General features: G+C 37.9%; 1 protein-coding gene across 4 annotated transcripts in view; it reads right to left on the minus strand.

Annotated features, from left to right (window-relative positions):
* The window catches only part of MBD5 (methyl-CpG binding domain protein 5), a 459,774-nt gene that overhangs the window by 207,399 nt on the left and 237,985 nt on the right, over window positions 1-14,390 (minus strand). The gene's annotated exons all lie outside the window — the stretch shown is intronic.

Raw genomic sequence — 14,390 nt, forward strand, 5'->3', positions numbered from 1 at the left:
AGGAATTTGGATTCTTAAAAATGAATACAGGAGTAAGAGAAGTGTACAGGGATTAAACTGTTTACTTTGCATATGGCCAACCCTGGTAAAATCCCAGGCGCCCTATGATTCCCAGAGCATCACCAGGTCCAGTCCTGAAGCCCCAAGCACTGCTGTGAGTGGCCCTGGGTGACCCAGGGAAGGAGGCACCAGAGCCTGAACAACTCCATATCCCTGGGTTCTTGCACTGACACACTGGCCTGGTTTGCTGAGAATCACCACGAGGGGCTTCTGGGCATTTGATGCATCACTTAGGAGACCCAAAACAAATAAATGAATAAGATGAATAAATAAATGATAAAGATGAATTCTGGGCTGGAGAGACAGCTCCAAAAATCGAGCACATGCTTTGCATGCACGAGGCTGGGTTTGGTCCCCAGTACCACACAGTCCCCCAAGCACTGTTGGGAAGGAACTCTGAACAGAGCCAGAGTGACGCCTGAATACTGCCGGGTATGCCCTGCAACTCTCCAAAGAACGCAACCAAACCAGACAAGTTCTATATATTTATTTCCTTTTTGGGCCACACCCGGCAGTGCTCAGGGGTTACTCCTAGCTCTACATTCAGGACTTACTTCTGTTGGTGCTTGTGGGACCATATAGGATGCCAAGGATTGAACCCAGGTCGACTGTATTCAAGGCAAGGGTCCTACCTACTGTAGTACCACTTGGGCCCCTCTATTATATAAATTTATTTTAAACAAATATGCGAATCTTAATTAAATAAGCTTATAAACAAACTATTTCATAGCTCTGGTATATGTTAAAAAAGAAAGCAATGTCTGGGGCTAGAGAAATAGTATAGTGGGTAGGGGACTTGACTTGCAAGCGGCTGACCTGAATTCAATCCCCAGCATCCCATATGATACCCGAACATCACTAGGATTGACTCCTAAGTGCAGAGTCAGGAGTATAATCACTGAGCATTGCTGTGTATAACCAAACCCCAACCCCCGCCCCCCCAAAAAAAAACCCAGCAGTGTCTGTTATCCATTGTTGACACCTAAGAGATACAGTGCAGACAGTGTAAGATGTTGGGTGATTGCGTGATTAAAGCTCACCTAAACAAACAGGTCTGCAACGTGTGGAAGATTAAAATCAATGAGAAGCTATATGGTAAGTCAGCTCATCATCCCACGGATCAAAATATTTAAGAAATATGATCATATTTCTAATTAACCTTGCTTTAGCATTTCTCTGCCACTAAAAAATTTTAAATACATTTACTAAAAATCATATGACACAGACATGGAATAATCAATCTATCACATGAAAAAAAAGCAAGAATCATTTGGAAGAAGATAAAAATCAATGGTAGTTTTCCAAGATGATATAAAATTATGTTCATTTATTTCAAGGAGGAAAAGAAATCTGTCAAGTAGCCCAATCATTAAATCAAATTTCACATTTCATTTTTATAAGAATAAATTATTTCATCATAATAAGTATACGCTCTTTAACTGAAATATTACTAAATACTGTATGAAAATTTGAAAATATTGGTAATAGAAAAAGAATTCTCTGCTGATTTTGAAACTTATTCAAACCTTGAATTTAATCTTGAATTACACAGGATTCTGAAGATAAGTAGGAAAGAAAATAAACAAAGGTCCAGGCATAAAAATGTAGAAAATTCCAGTGGGTCAACAGTTGATATGCGTAGTATGGACAATTGTGAGCAGGATACTGATATTCAAGAGACATTCAGATGTTAATGCAAAATTTCAAAGTTTATGTAACACTAATTATATAAGTTGGCTGGCCGACTTCAGTCTATAGGCAAGTTGACTGCAACCTAGTAGAAAGGAATGTTATTTTGGTTATGTGTGACTGATGTACATTGATAAGAAAGAGAATGGCTCAAACATTTCAGTCCAATTTTCTTATATCACAACTACTAATGTTTTCTTTTAGTAAATTTACAAATGGAAATACAAAGTAGTAAGATCTTCTTAATCATGCTTTCATTCCTAAATGCTTAGTCATGGGGTTGGAGGCAAGAAAGAAGAGAGAAGTTTCATCTGCACTTGAAATTGTGAGCATTTTGTGAAGAACAGTCCCATCCCCAAGATGTATCTGTGAGCTAAACTCCTTTTTCTGCTTTCCCTTAGTTATCCCTCAGTTATTCAGAGTGACAGTGCTGTAAACTGTGCTATTTGTTTCCAGAGCAGATGGGAAAAGTAGCTGCCATATAATGTGATTAAAATATGAGGTCTCTGTTTAGTATTTACTTTCATTTTTAAGCTTCAGATTTCAGGCTTAAGCAACTTTAATCAAGGAAGGAACGACGAGACAGCTGCTGCGGCCCTAGCTGACTGCGTACGTTCTGCATGAGGAATGATCTAACAAACAATCACAGAAAACAAACAATCAACCGTGCCATTGGCCAAGGCAGTGAAAAACTCATATTGCTGGGGAGAGTCTAATGAGGTTATACAACCTTTATAGAGAAAAACAGTGTAACCACTATCAAAATTAAAAATGCATTTACTATTTTGTTTCCTGATCATGGAAGTAGTCATGCAAATTTTTGCACATATCAAAGTGTAGAGAACAGTCCATTGTAAGAAAAAGTGTTACCGCATGATAATTTTTTTTTTTAAAGTAAGTGAGAGTACCAGATAATTAGCTTGTGGCCACGTACAAGTTAAAATCATAACTCATTAAGATGGGCAGAGCTAACAATTACCATAATTTATCTCTCTAATCGCCCAATTGATATAGAAACTAGTATCTAATTTTTATAGAAGAGCATGATGAAGGCCCATTAAAGGAGAGTGATTTGTCCAAAGCAACATGGTGAGGAAAAATGGAGCCCAGATAAAATCTGGACCTATTTGCACAATTCCAGTAACATACTCCATTTTCAAGGTCCCATTATCTGTTGTGTCAGTGTTGTTGAAACAATAAAGAATCCAAAAATATTTACTTTTTGACTAGCAATTCTATTTTTTATCCCATAGCTATCTACAAATGTACACGATGATAATCTTCAAAGTTTTTCTCTGTACCTGTGCTTAAATGGGAAAAAGATACAAAATAAACTCATGTTCCCTCATGAGAGAATAAATAAAATGGCAGCAGAGCTGCAGAAACAGGTAGTACTGGGGTGCAGGAGGCTAACCCCAATTTAATACCAAACACCACTTGTCCCCTCAATGATTAATGGGAGCAATGTCCAAGCACAGAGCCTGGATATTACCTGAGCACCACCAGGTGTGGCCCAAAGCCATTTCCTTCCCCATAAAAAATTACAGCAACATACTTCCAATGGCATACAACAAAGCTTTAAACAAGAGTAGGTAAGTTCTCTATAAACTGATAATGACTTCAAGACAAATGCTTGGCACCGTGTAATCCCACCAATGGCCAACATCCAGAGACTTAAAGCCAAGTTCCCAGAAGAGAGTGACGTAGAATGTCTCTTGCCTGAGTGCCTGGCTGTCATTCTGGGGGCCCCTCGGAGGGGGTGGGGCCCCCGGGAAGACAGAGCTCCTCCAGCCAAAGACCTCTAGAGCTCCCCCAGCCAAAGACCTCCAGAGCCTAGCCACAGCCATGCTCAAGGCCTCTCTCCACACATTTGGATGAGCCACACCCACTAATGTACCGGCAGAGGACCCCAGGTGTGTGGGACCCGGGGCTGAGACCTCCAAGCCTGGTCGGATCGGGACTGGGCCTCTTCCACCCAGATTTTCCATTTTCCAGTAGTTAGGCGGTCACATCCAGGGACTGCCCTCGATGCCATGTAATCCCAACAAGGCCAACATCCAGAGACTATAAAACCAAGCTCCCAGAAGCATCTTATAGTCAACTTCTCCCTCTGGGAGAACCTGGCAAGCTACTGAGAGTTTCCTGCCCACATGGGAGAGCCTCGCAAACTCCTCACTGTGTATTCATATGCCAAAACCAGTAACAAGGCTGGGTCTCATTCCCCTGACCCTGAAAGAGCTTCCAATGTGGCGTCGTTGGGAAGGACGAGTAAGAGAGGCTTCTAAAATCTTAGGGCTAGGACGAATGGAGATGTTACTGAGACAGCTCAAGAAAATCGACGATCAATGGCATGATGATGATGATGATGATGATGATGATGACAAATGCTCAGAAATAAAAAGCAAAGTACAAATATCCATCTTGGGCTATAGAAACAGTGCAGGGATTTGGGCTCTTGCCTTGCATGTGGCCAACCTGGTTCAATCCCTTGCACTGTGTATGGTCCCCACGCACAGCCAGGAATAAGACTTAAGCACTGCTTGGTATGGGCCCCAAACCAAAATAGAATAAACACAAAATCTCTGACAAAACAATGTGCATGTGCACATGTGTGTATGCGCTCATGTGCGTGTGTGCGCGTTTGCACGCATGTGTGTATCTGTAAACACACATGGTATGTTGGCCTTTGTGTGAAAAAAAGAGAAAATATCAGTATCATTACTTATAGTTACTTGTGTATATAATAAATATGGGAACGATAATTAAGAAATTGGAAATAACTTGAATCAGAATGGGGTGATGCAGGAGGCAGATCATGAGAAAGGGCAAAGTAAGACAATGAATAAATAATTTTTAGTATGAAAGGGTTAAAGGCAGCAGAGTGGGCCTATAAGTCGATGTACTAAGCTTTGATTTGTTCCCCAAGAATAGCAATTCAATTAAGTTTTGTCCTGCTCTAGCAAGAGCAAAATATGTTCCACATAGAATAGTTTTTGCTACATTTGAAGTCTGGATCAAGAAAAGAAAACTGTACTGAGAGCACAGAAAGGAAACACATTTCTTATAACTTAAAATAGAGCCATCAACTAAGGATAAACAGCTTAGTTCTTAGATTTGTTCAACATATTCCAGCAAAGGTACACAATAAGTTTATATGAATAGGGAAGAAAATGTCTGCTAAACTGCCTTCAGAACTAAAATTAGGATTCCTTTATTTCTGCTTCAAATTGCTCAGAGCTAAATATTGTAAACATTATTTGAAAGAGCAAAGGATTCTAAAACTTTGGTCTCAGCAGCTAAACTGTCAAATACAAATGCTAGATAATGTATCTTCCCTGTCATCCCCTGAAAATCATTCTTCATAAATTCCTCATTGTGAGCTTTCCCTTATGCAAAAAGTTCAGAAGAATTTTCTGCAAGGAGATCAAACTTCCCAAGTTCAGGCTTATATGAGAGCAATAGAACTGCTATAACGAAGAAAAGCAATCTCAGTTTATATTCCTAGAGTGATTTATGGATTACACATTGCATTCACATAGCTTTTGTAAAAATTTAATCTTTACAAACACTCTGCAGCATAGGCATTACTGCTTTATGGAAAAAGAAAGGTCCAGAGAAATGAGGTGACTGGTTAAGACCCTTCCAGAAATTGGCCCAACTGAAAGGCCAATATTTCTGAATTTGAAGCCAAATGGCTTCCTATTATTGCACAATTAAGAAAAACATACAGTAGTCAAAATTACCTTCGACAATAATTTACCCATCTATACGTCATTAAAAATATAGCGTGAGGCATTTAACAATCCCACTAACATTTTATTTCAAAATCATGTATGCTAGAATATATACTTAATCACATATGGTGGAGTAACTACCTAAAATACAATTTTATGCTACATATATTTCTCAAAAGAAAACACTTGCAGGTGACTTTTCTAATGTGCCTATCATGAAGCTCTATTGTATAAATAGTAGCTAACATTCACTGAAGGCTAATTATGAGTTAGCATAACATATTATGCTAATGTTTTAGAAATCATCAAAATTCATTTTCATCTGTTTGCAGTGCAGAAGAGAGAACCCAGGACCTTCACACATGTAAATCAAGTTCTCAACCACTGAACAGCCACACTTAAAAGTCTTTCTGTGGCACACGGCCACATTTGATGGCTCAGGATTTTTCCCAGTCTATGTGCAAGGCTCACTGTGAGAAGTGCTCAGAGAATCAGATCCTATCTATGTGGGGAGCGAACTGGGGCAGCAGAATACAAGGTGAGCATCTTAAGTCTACAATATTTCTCTGACCCAGCCACCCTTCTTTTAGGTCACACACCCTGTTGTTTGGGGGATAGTCCTAGAGCAGTTCTAGGTGTTGCTCCCGGGGGACCATACAGAGTCAAAGACTAAATCGGGGCTCCCAAAGGTCAACGGTCAAGGCATGTGCTTCATTCTTTAGGCCAATTTTCTGACCCCCCCACCACAGTTAATTCTTTAGAGAAGCCTATAAATCAGATACAGATTCATAAATACAAAATGAAGAAACAAAGTACTTCACAAGGAGTCACACAGGAAATAAATACAAATACCATTGTTAGAACTCATTCCATCTGAATCTAGAATTCATGTTTCTGGAATATAAATTGATATTTTATTCTTGTTTTGATATACCAGATCTTTGAACTGAACAAGATGGTAGGGTATATATATGTATGTGTAATATATATAAAGCAAAGATGACAGATGTGATAAACATTTGTATCCCAAATTTCCAAACTATTATCTGAAAATAAAATTGCTAGAATTTCTAGTAAAGAAAATGGGAATAAACATATCATAGACTTCTCTGTTACAAATACTTTGTAATTATAGACCAAGTATACAGAAAAAAATATAACATGCTAAAAACAAAATCTTCATGTACAGAATACAAAATAGTAAGCAAGGCTGACGGGGCAACTTGTTTGGCTCGAGGTCTGGTAAGAGTCAGAAGCTCCACGCGATACTAATGCAGGTAAGGAACATGGATGGAGCCCTGGAAAGACATCAGTCAGTCCATGCATGAATTCTTCACTCAGGTGTGTTCCCCAAACTGTGAAAAGAGCCTTAAGGAAGCTCCTACAGTAAAAGGTTATAACCCCAAGAGCTAGAGAAAGCAGTCAAAAAAATACTTAGCCTAAAAGTCACCTAGTGACTTAATGACTAGGATAAGCAGAAAGAGACTTTTAAAAAGAAGTTTCACTTTTGGTTAGGTTTGCATCTAATTTCTAAAACATATCACTGTATCACTGTCATCCCGTTGTTCATCCGATTTATTCGAGTGGGTGTCAGTAACGTCTCCATTCGTCCCCCCCCTGAGATTTTAGCAGCCTCTTTTATACTCGTCCTTCCCAACTGTGGCACATTGGAGGTTCAGGGTGAGGGGAATGAGACCCATCATTGTTACTGTCTTTGGCATATCGAGTACACCAAGGGTAGCTTGCCAGGCTTGCTATGCAGGTGGGATACTCTCGGTAGCTTGTCGGGCCCTCCAAGAGATTTACTGGTTTTGTGCTCCCCTACCCCTTCCACCCCCCAAAGAAAAAAGAGGAGAAGAGAAAAAGAAAGCAAAATCTCTGCAAGTGTCAGGTCATGAGTTTGATCCCCTGGTGCCATGCACATGTGCCAAACATGGTCCCATCACTTGTGTTTTCTCAAATCTCTCATGTAGTAATGGTGTGCAACTAACATGTGTAACCTTAGCAAGCACTGCAACTAAATGTGTCTATGTGCCACAGTAAGGAGCACAATCTCCAGCGAACATACATGTGCGAGCACTATAAGCAGTTCGTGGGCACGACAATGAAGACTGTGCCTCCAGTGTGCAAAAATCTCCCAAACCACACGTTCCTCTGGCTCTGCTGGGAATGGCCCTGAGCACTGCTGGTATTTCCCCTCCCACACCAAAAACTCAGGAATAAAAGAAAACTGCAGTTCAATAGTCCTGATGAACATAAAAGCAAAAATTCTCAATGAGTTATTAGCCAACTAAATTCAATAATACATTAAAAGCATCATGAACCACAAATTGAGATTTATTCCAGAAATTTAAGGATGTTTGAACCATCAATCAGTCAATGTTAAATTTAATGTTAACAAAAGGATAAAAATAACTTGATCATATTGAATAGAAAAGCAGAAAAAAATGGTGAAATACAGCACCTGTTAAGGATAAAAAAAAACCAAACTCACCAAAATGTAGAGAGGGAATGTATCCCAATATAAAAATCAACAGATAATATCATAGTTAAAAATGAATAGATGAAAGATTTTCTTTTAAAATCAAGAATAAACAAAGGTAGTCATTTTTGTACTTTTACTCAACATAGTGTTCAAAGACACAGTCAGAGTTGTTGTGAAAGAAAAAGAAACCAAGGCAGCCAAACAGGACTAAAATTGTTCCTGTGCGTGTCATGCTCTCATATATAAATAACACCACAAATGGGATGAACTACAAAATGAATTAAACTTATAAGAGCTGATATGATAGGAAAATTGGCTGGACTTCTAAACAAGAATAAACTATCAGAAAAAGAAATTAATAGAACTTTTCCATTAAAATAGCACCAAAAAAACCCCCAAACCCTTAAACCTAATTATTACATCAAGTACCAGTTTTGATTTACCACACTTTTCTCAAGCCACAAGCATTTTTTGACCAGATATTCTAACAATTTCATGTAGAAGCAAAAAAAATCATATGCACTTAAACTCAGAATTCTTCACTCTTACTAAAATCTTAGAATCCAGAGAAACAGAAGTAAAATTTTACTCTGTGGGTATGCAAATCGGTATAGCAACTATAGAAATTAGGATAGATGTCTCTAAAAATTTAGACCAGAACTAACTGGGGCAGAGATAACACAGGGGTTAAGGTGCTTCCCTTGCATGAAGACAACCTTGGATCATCAGAGTGAGAGAGAGAGAGAGAGGCAACCGCCACAGAGGCAGGTAGTGGGTGGGGGTTGGGTGGTGGTGGGAACCTGGGAACAATGGTGCTGGGAAAAGTATAATGGTGGAGCATTGGAATACTGTATGACTGAAATCCAATCATGAACAGCTTTGTAATTCTCTAAAAATTAAAAAAATATAGATATTGAGTAATTATTCTCTATACCTGAAAAAAAATAATGTATATGATTCAGCAATTTCATTTCTTAGTATTTATTCAAAGAAAATGAAAGCACCAATTCAAAAAGATATTTACATCTCATTGTAGGACCATTATCCTTTTTTTGTGCCCTACTTATTAAATTTTTTTTCACTGCAGCATTATTTACAATAGTCTAGATAAGGAAACAGGGCCTGGAGATATAGAACTGAAATCAAGGCACTTGCCTTGCATGCAGTTGCTGGCATGGCAATGGTTTGAGTCACAGGACGACACAAGGCCTCATGCACTACCAGAGGGAGTTTTGGCCTAATGACAGGCATGGCCCCTGGGGACTACTGGCCATGTCCTCCCCCAGTTGGTAAGGAAGTAACCTAAGCATCTACTTCTGAATAAGTGGAAAAAGAAAATGTGATTTGATATGTGTATGTGTAAGTACATGTGATAACTTGAATATAAGTGCATGTATATCCAGACAAGGGGATAGATACAATGGACCATTAGGAAAAAGAAAATCTTTTCATTTGTGGCAACAAGGGTAGAGTCTGTTTTATTATATTAAGTGAAATTAGTAATAAAGAAAAAAACAAATACAACTACCAAATAATCGCATTCTCATGTAGAATCTTAAACAAAGTAAACAAAAGTCAAAAAACTCTTCATAAATACAGAAAACATATTGGTGGTTTTCAGAGGGTAGGGATAGGTGGGTAGGCAAAGGGGTGATATGGACCAACAGGTACAAACTACTAGCTACAACATACTAAAGTCATAAAAATTCAATATACAGCACGATGATTACAGTTAATAATAACTGAATATTTAAAACTGCTAAGAGGCAATTAAAAATCCTTAGCAAAAAGAATTTTTGTAACCACATATGCATGCTAAGACTTATGATGGTCATCTTTTAATATAAATAAATACTGAATCATTATGCTGTGACCTGAAACTAAAATAATGAGATAACGCCAATTAACCACAATAAAAACAATGAAATGATTTAAGGGTCATAGAAAATAAGAAACAATGTTTGTAAAGAAGAAAAGGATACCATAAAATGAAATTAAAAGAAAAAACCCAATAATACAGGAAAAGCACAACAAAAATTCTTGGAAATGAAACTGTGTTAACTAAAATAGAAAATCATAGCAGACCAAAAATTCTAGACCAGACACAGTAGAAAAGACAAAAAGAACTGAGGAATTCACAAAGAACTACGTAGAGTATATACAGTTATTGATCATGGAGGATAGAGGCTCCATGGTATATCAGAACATACATTGCAGGGCATCACAGGTGAGGCTCAGCAGGGAACAGTCAGAACTCTCCTCCCCCAAAGCACAAACAAAACCCACCTATAACCTACAGGGATGCCTTATCAGTTCAGCCTGCTCTGCCTGAGAGACCCAGGTGCAGATCTGAAATGTTGGTGGCTCTCTGCAAAAGGCTGGAGGAATTAGGCGAGGGAAAGGCGCTCACGGCTGCAGTACTAGCTGGTGCTATGGACCAACCCGCACTGGGGGAGGGCAGAGACCAGTGACAATACACAGTGTCTAACATCTGTGAGCTCAGAAGCGGGTGGAGTGCTCTGGGGTCGGAGACAGGAGGATTGGAACCTAACACTGATTCTTGGTGAGTTAGGCTGGTGGCAGCACAGGTACCTGAGTCTTCTTCCACTCACACTGTTTTGGTGTTCAGGAGAGCCGGGGACGCCACTGACAATTCTTGGCCAAGTGCGTCACCCTGGATTTGGGGAATTCACAGAAAAGATTGCGGCCCAAAGGTGAAGACCCGAATGCAGGTTTTTGGTAAGGGCAGAGAGGCCCTGCATCAGCACAAAAATTGGACCCTGGACTGGCCCCTTGACACTCCACCCCTCCCCAGTTTGATAAAGACCAGATTCCTTATTCATTCTCATTCTCTCTCTCTCTCTCTCTCTCTCTCTCTCTCTCTCTCTCTCTCTCTCTCTCTCTCCCCCCCTCCCCCCGCCTCCACTACGGTCATATAATCAGAAGAGACTTCCAGTGCTAAAGCCACATTGACACAGAGTCAAACAAAAGAAGGCCATCCAGTGTGAAAATTTTAGAAGAAAATAATTAAAAACTAAAAGCACACCGCCCCCTGCCCCCCTCCCCCCATCCCCACAGCCAAAAAGCAAATGAGGAGACAGAGTTCAAAGGGCTTGGGAAAAGGGCTTTGCCTTGCACATGCCAACCCTGGTTTGATCCCCAGCACCTCATATCCCCAGTATTTCATACAATCCTGTCACTGCCAGGAGTGGTTCCTAAGCATGGAAGCAGTAAGCAGTAAACCTTGAGTACAGCTGGGTATGATCCAATGATCCACCCCACAAATTAGTGTAAATAGCAAATAAAAAAAATATTGAGCACTGAGCCAGGAGTAGCCACCCAGTACTGCTGGCTGTGACCTCAAGCAACAAATAATAAAGTAGAAATCCTTAAAGAAAACAACAGCTTTCCAGAGATCAAACTTAAAGGCACAGAACTGTAAGACATAACAGCTAAAGAAATTAGAAGAGCCGTGAAAATGAAGCAACAAAATTAGAGAAGCTCGATGAAACAGAAATACAGGTCCATGGTATGAGAAATCAATACTGGAACAGTGGGAATTCACCAGAAAAAGAAAAAAGGAGCAATAAAATAATTAAAGAGATATTGGTACTAAAAAGCACAATGAATGAAATAAAATCCACAGTAGAAAGCATAATGAGCAGGCTCGATTTTGCATAGGCAAGAATTAGTAAACTGAAGAACTAAAATTACAGTAATGATTCAAAAGAAGAGAAGTAACAAAAAAAGTGAAGTAACATCATGAGAAATATCAGACTCATAAGGTGAAATCAAGGAAAACTGATTGGTGTCCCAAAGGTGGGTGGTTGGGGTGCATAAATGCTGAAGAAGAAGAGAGACAGAAAAAACACACGTCCCAGAAGCTGACAGAACACAAATCTATATCTGTTAAAAGATGACTGCCAGTTAGGAATATTCTAGCCCTGCAAAAATCATCATTTAAATATGATGGCAAAATAAATGTTTTCCTTGATAAGCAAACACTAATGGGAGTTTATTACTGCAAGGCCTGCTCCAAACTAATACAGAATGAGAAATAAACACAAGAATAAGAATAGAAAAAAAGTTAAAGGTACTTAAGGGACAAAAACCTGTATAGCAAAATGATTATCAGTATAAAACATCATTAAAAAGATTATTACAAATAGTGGAGATTTGGTACAATCCTCAGGGTAACTACAAAACAAAACTGGAAGCTAGACACTGAGGAGAAAAAATAAAGAAATTGGGAGAATCACTAGGAAAAATTCCATACAATGCAGATAAAAATTCTCTGAAAAAAGAAATCAGAATGGCACTAATAAGGCCCCACATATAAATATTCCTATAAATACAAATGGATTAAATTTACCAATTAAAAATTCAGAGTGTCTAGATAAGTAAAAAGGTAGGAGGCAGCTCTAATAATTACAATAACATATATTAGACCAAAGAGAAACAAAAACTGCTAACAAGATGCTGGTAATAGAGTAATCTGAGTCAACTAAGTAGAAAAAGGCACGAACTGCTGTTCTCATTTCTGATCAAATAAACTTTTGATCAATTAAAGGTAATAAAAGACAAGATCAGGTACCATATAATAATCAAGGGGGCAATTTATAAAGAAAATGTAACTGGGGCTGAAGCAATAGTACAGTGGGTAGGGTGTTTGCCTTGCACGTGGCTGACCAGGGTTTGAGCCCCAGAATCCCATGTAGTCCAATAAGCACTGCCAGGAATGATCCCTAAGTACAGAGTCAGAAGAAACCTGAGTGAGGCCCAAAAATAAAAAAAATAAAGAGAGAGAAAGAAAATGTAACTGTCATTTGTATTTCTGTATCATAAACAGATATACCAAAATACATTAAACTATTAATAGATCTATTAATAATATATCTTATATAGTTATACATAGAATGCAATTATGTTATAATATATAAAATATGTGACATAAAAATAAAATATATTATGAAATATGTACTATATATTTATAATATATCTGCAGCACTGTCATCCCATTGTTCATAGATTTGCTCGAGCGGGCACCAGTAATGTCTCCATTGTGAGACTTGTTGTTATTGTTTTTGGCATATCAAATATGCCACAGGGAGCTTACTAGGCTCTGCCGTGTGGGTGGGATACTCTCAGTAACTTGCTGGGCTTTCTGAGAGGGACGGAGGAATTGAACCCAGGTTGGCCGTGTGCAAGGCAAACGCCCTACCGCTGTACGCACTCTAGCATTTATAATTTATAATATATACCAATAATAAATTATATTTATATATACCAAAGGAGATACAAAAATATACAAAATATAACTATTAATGGATCTATTAACAATCATTAATAAACCATGTTGCCATTAATAAAGCATATTATTAATAAAACAATTTTATTATTAATAAAGCATGTTACTGATAGAAAGCCAATAATAATTATGGGTCTCATATATATCTCTCATATCAACAGATCATCCACACAGAAAGTTAGCAAGGAAATAATAGCTTTAAGTGAAGCAACTGATCAAAAGCAATTAACAGAAATTTTAAATCATTAAAAATTATTAATTATTATAATCACTATTAATTATTAATAATTATTAATAATTAACAGAAATTTTCATAAATTTGATCCCAAAGAAATAAATATATGTACTCCTCAATTATACACAATATATTTTCAAAATAGACTGCATACAGGGACACAGAAAAGCCTCAACAAATATATGAAGATTAAAATTATATTCAGTATATTTTCTGATTTTCAAAGTATGAACTTATTTATTTATTTATTTATTTATTTATTTATTTATTTATTTATTTATTCTTTTAAATTGAGTTACCATGAGAACAGTTACAGGGCTTCCAGGATCAAGCCTCAGTCATACAATCATCACACACCTGTCCCTTCACCAGTGCACATGGTCTACCACCAAGAACCCCAGCACACCCCCCTCCCACTCCCCCTCTGCCTGCGTGCAGATGATTTTCACTTTACTCTCTCCTTTCTCAAAGTATGAATTTAGACATCAACCTCAAAAAGAAAAATGAACTAAGTTCAAATATAAATAATCTGCTGCTTAATAACTCTTGCATCAACAAAAAATTCAAAGGATAAAAAGAAATAAATTTTTGGTAACCAACTAAAATGATGTGACACACTATCTGATCCTATGAGATGCAGCAAAAGTGGCATTTAGAAGAAAATTCACAGCAAAATAAGTCCCCAGATAGAAATTAAAAAGAACAAAACACCTTCAATCTTGCTCACCTGCAAAAACTAGAAAAAGAACAAACTAAACAAAATAGAAACAGGAATTAAAACAAAAATGAAGCAAAAATAAATAAACTAGAAACATAAATAACAAAACCAAATTTAGTGGTGGCTCTTTAAAAGGGTAGTCAAACTTCATAAACCCTAAA

The sequence above is a fragment of the Sorex araneus genome, chromosome 1 (assembly GCF_027595985.1).
Source record: "Sorex araneus isolate mSorAra2 chromosome 1, mSorAra2.pri, whole genome shotgun sequence".
NCBI classification, from domain to species: domain Eukaryota; kingdom Metazoa; phylum Chordata; class Mammalia; order Eulipotyphla; family Soricidae; genus Sorex; species Sorex araneus.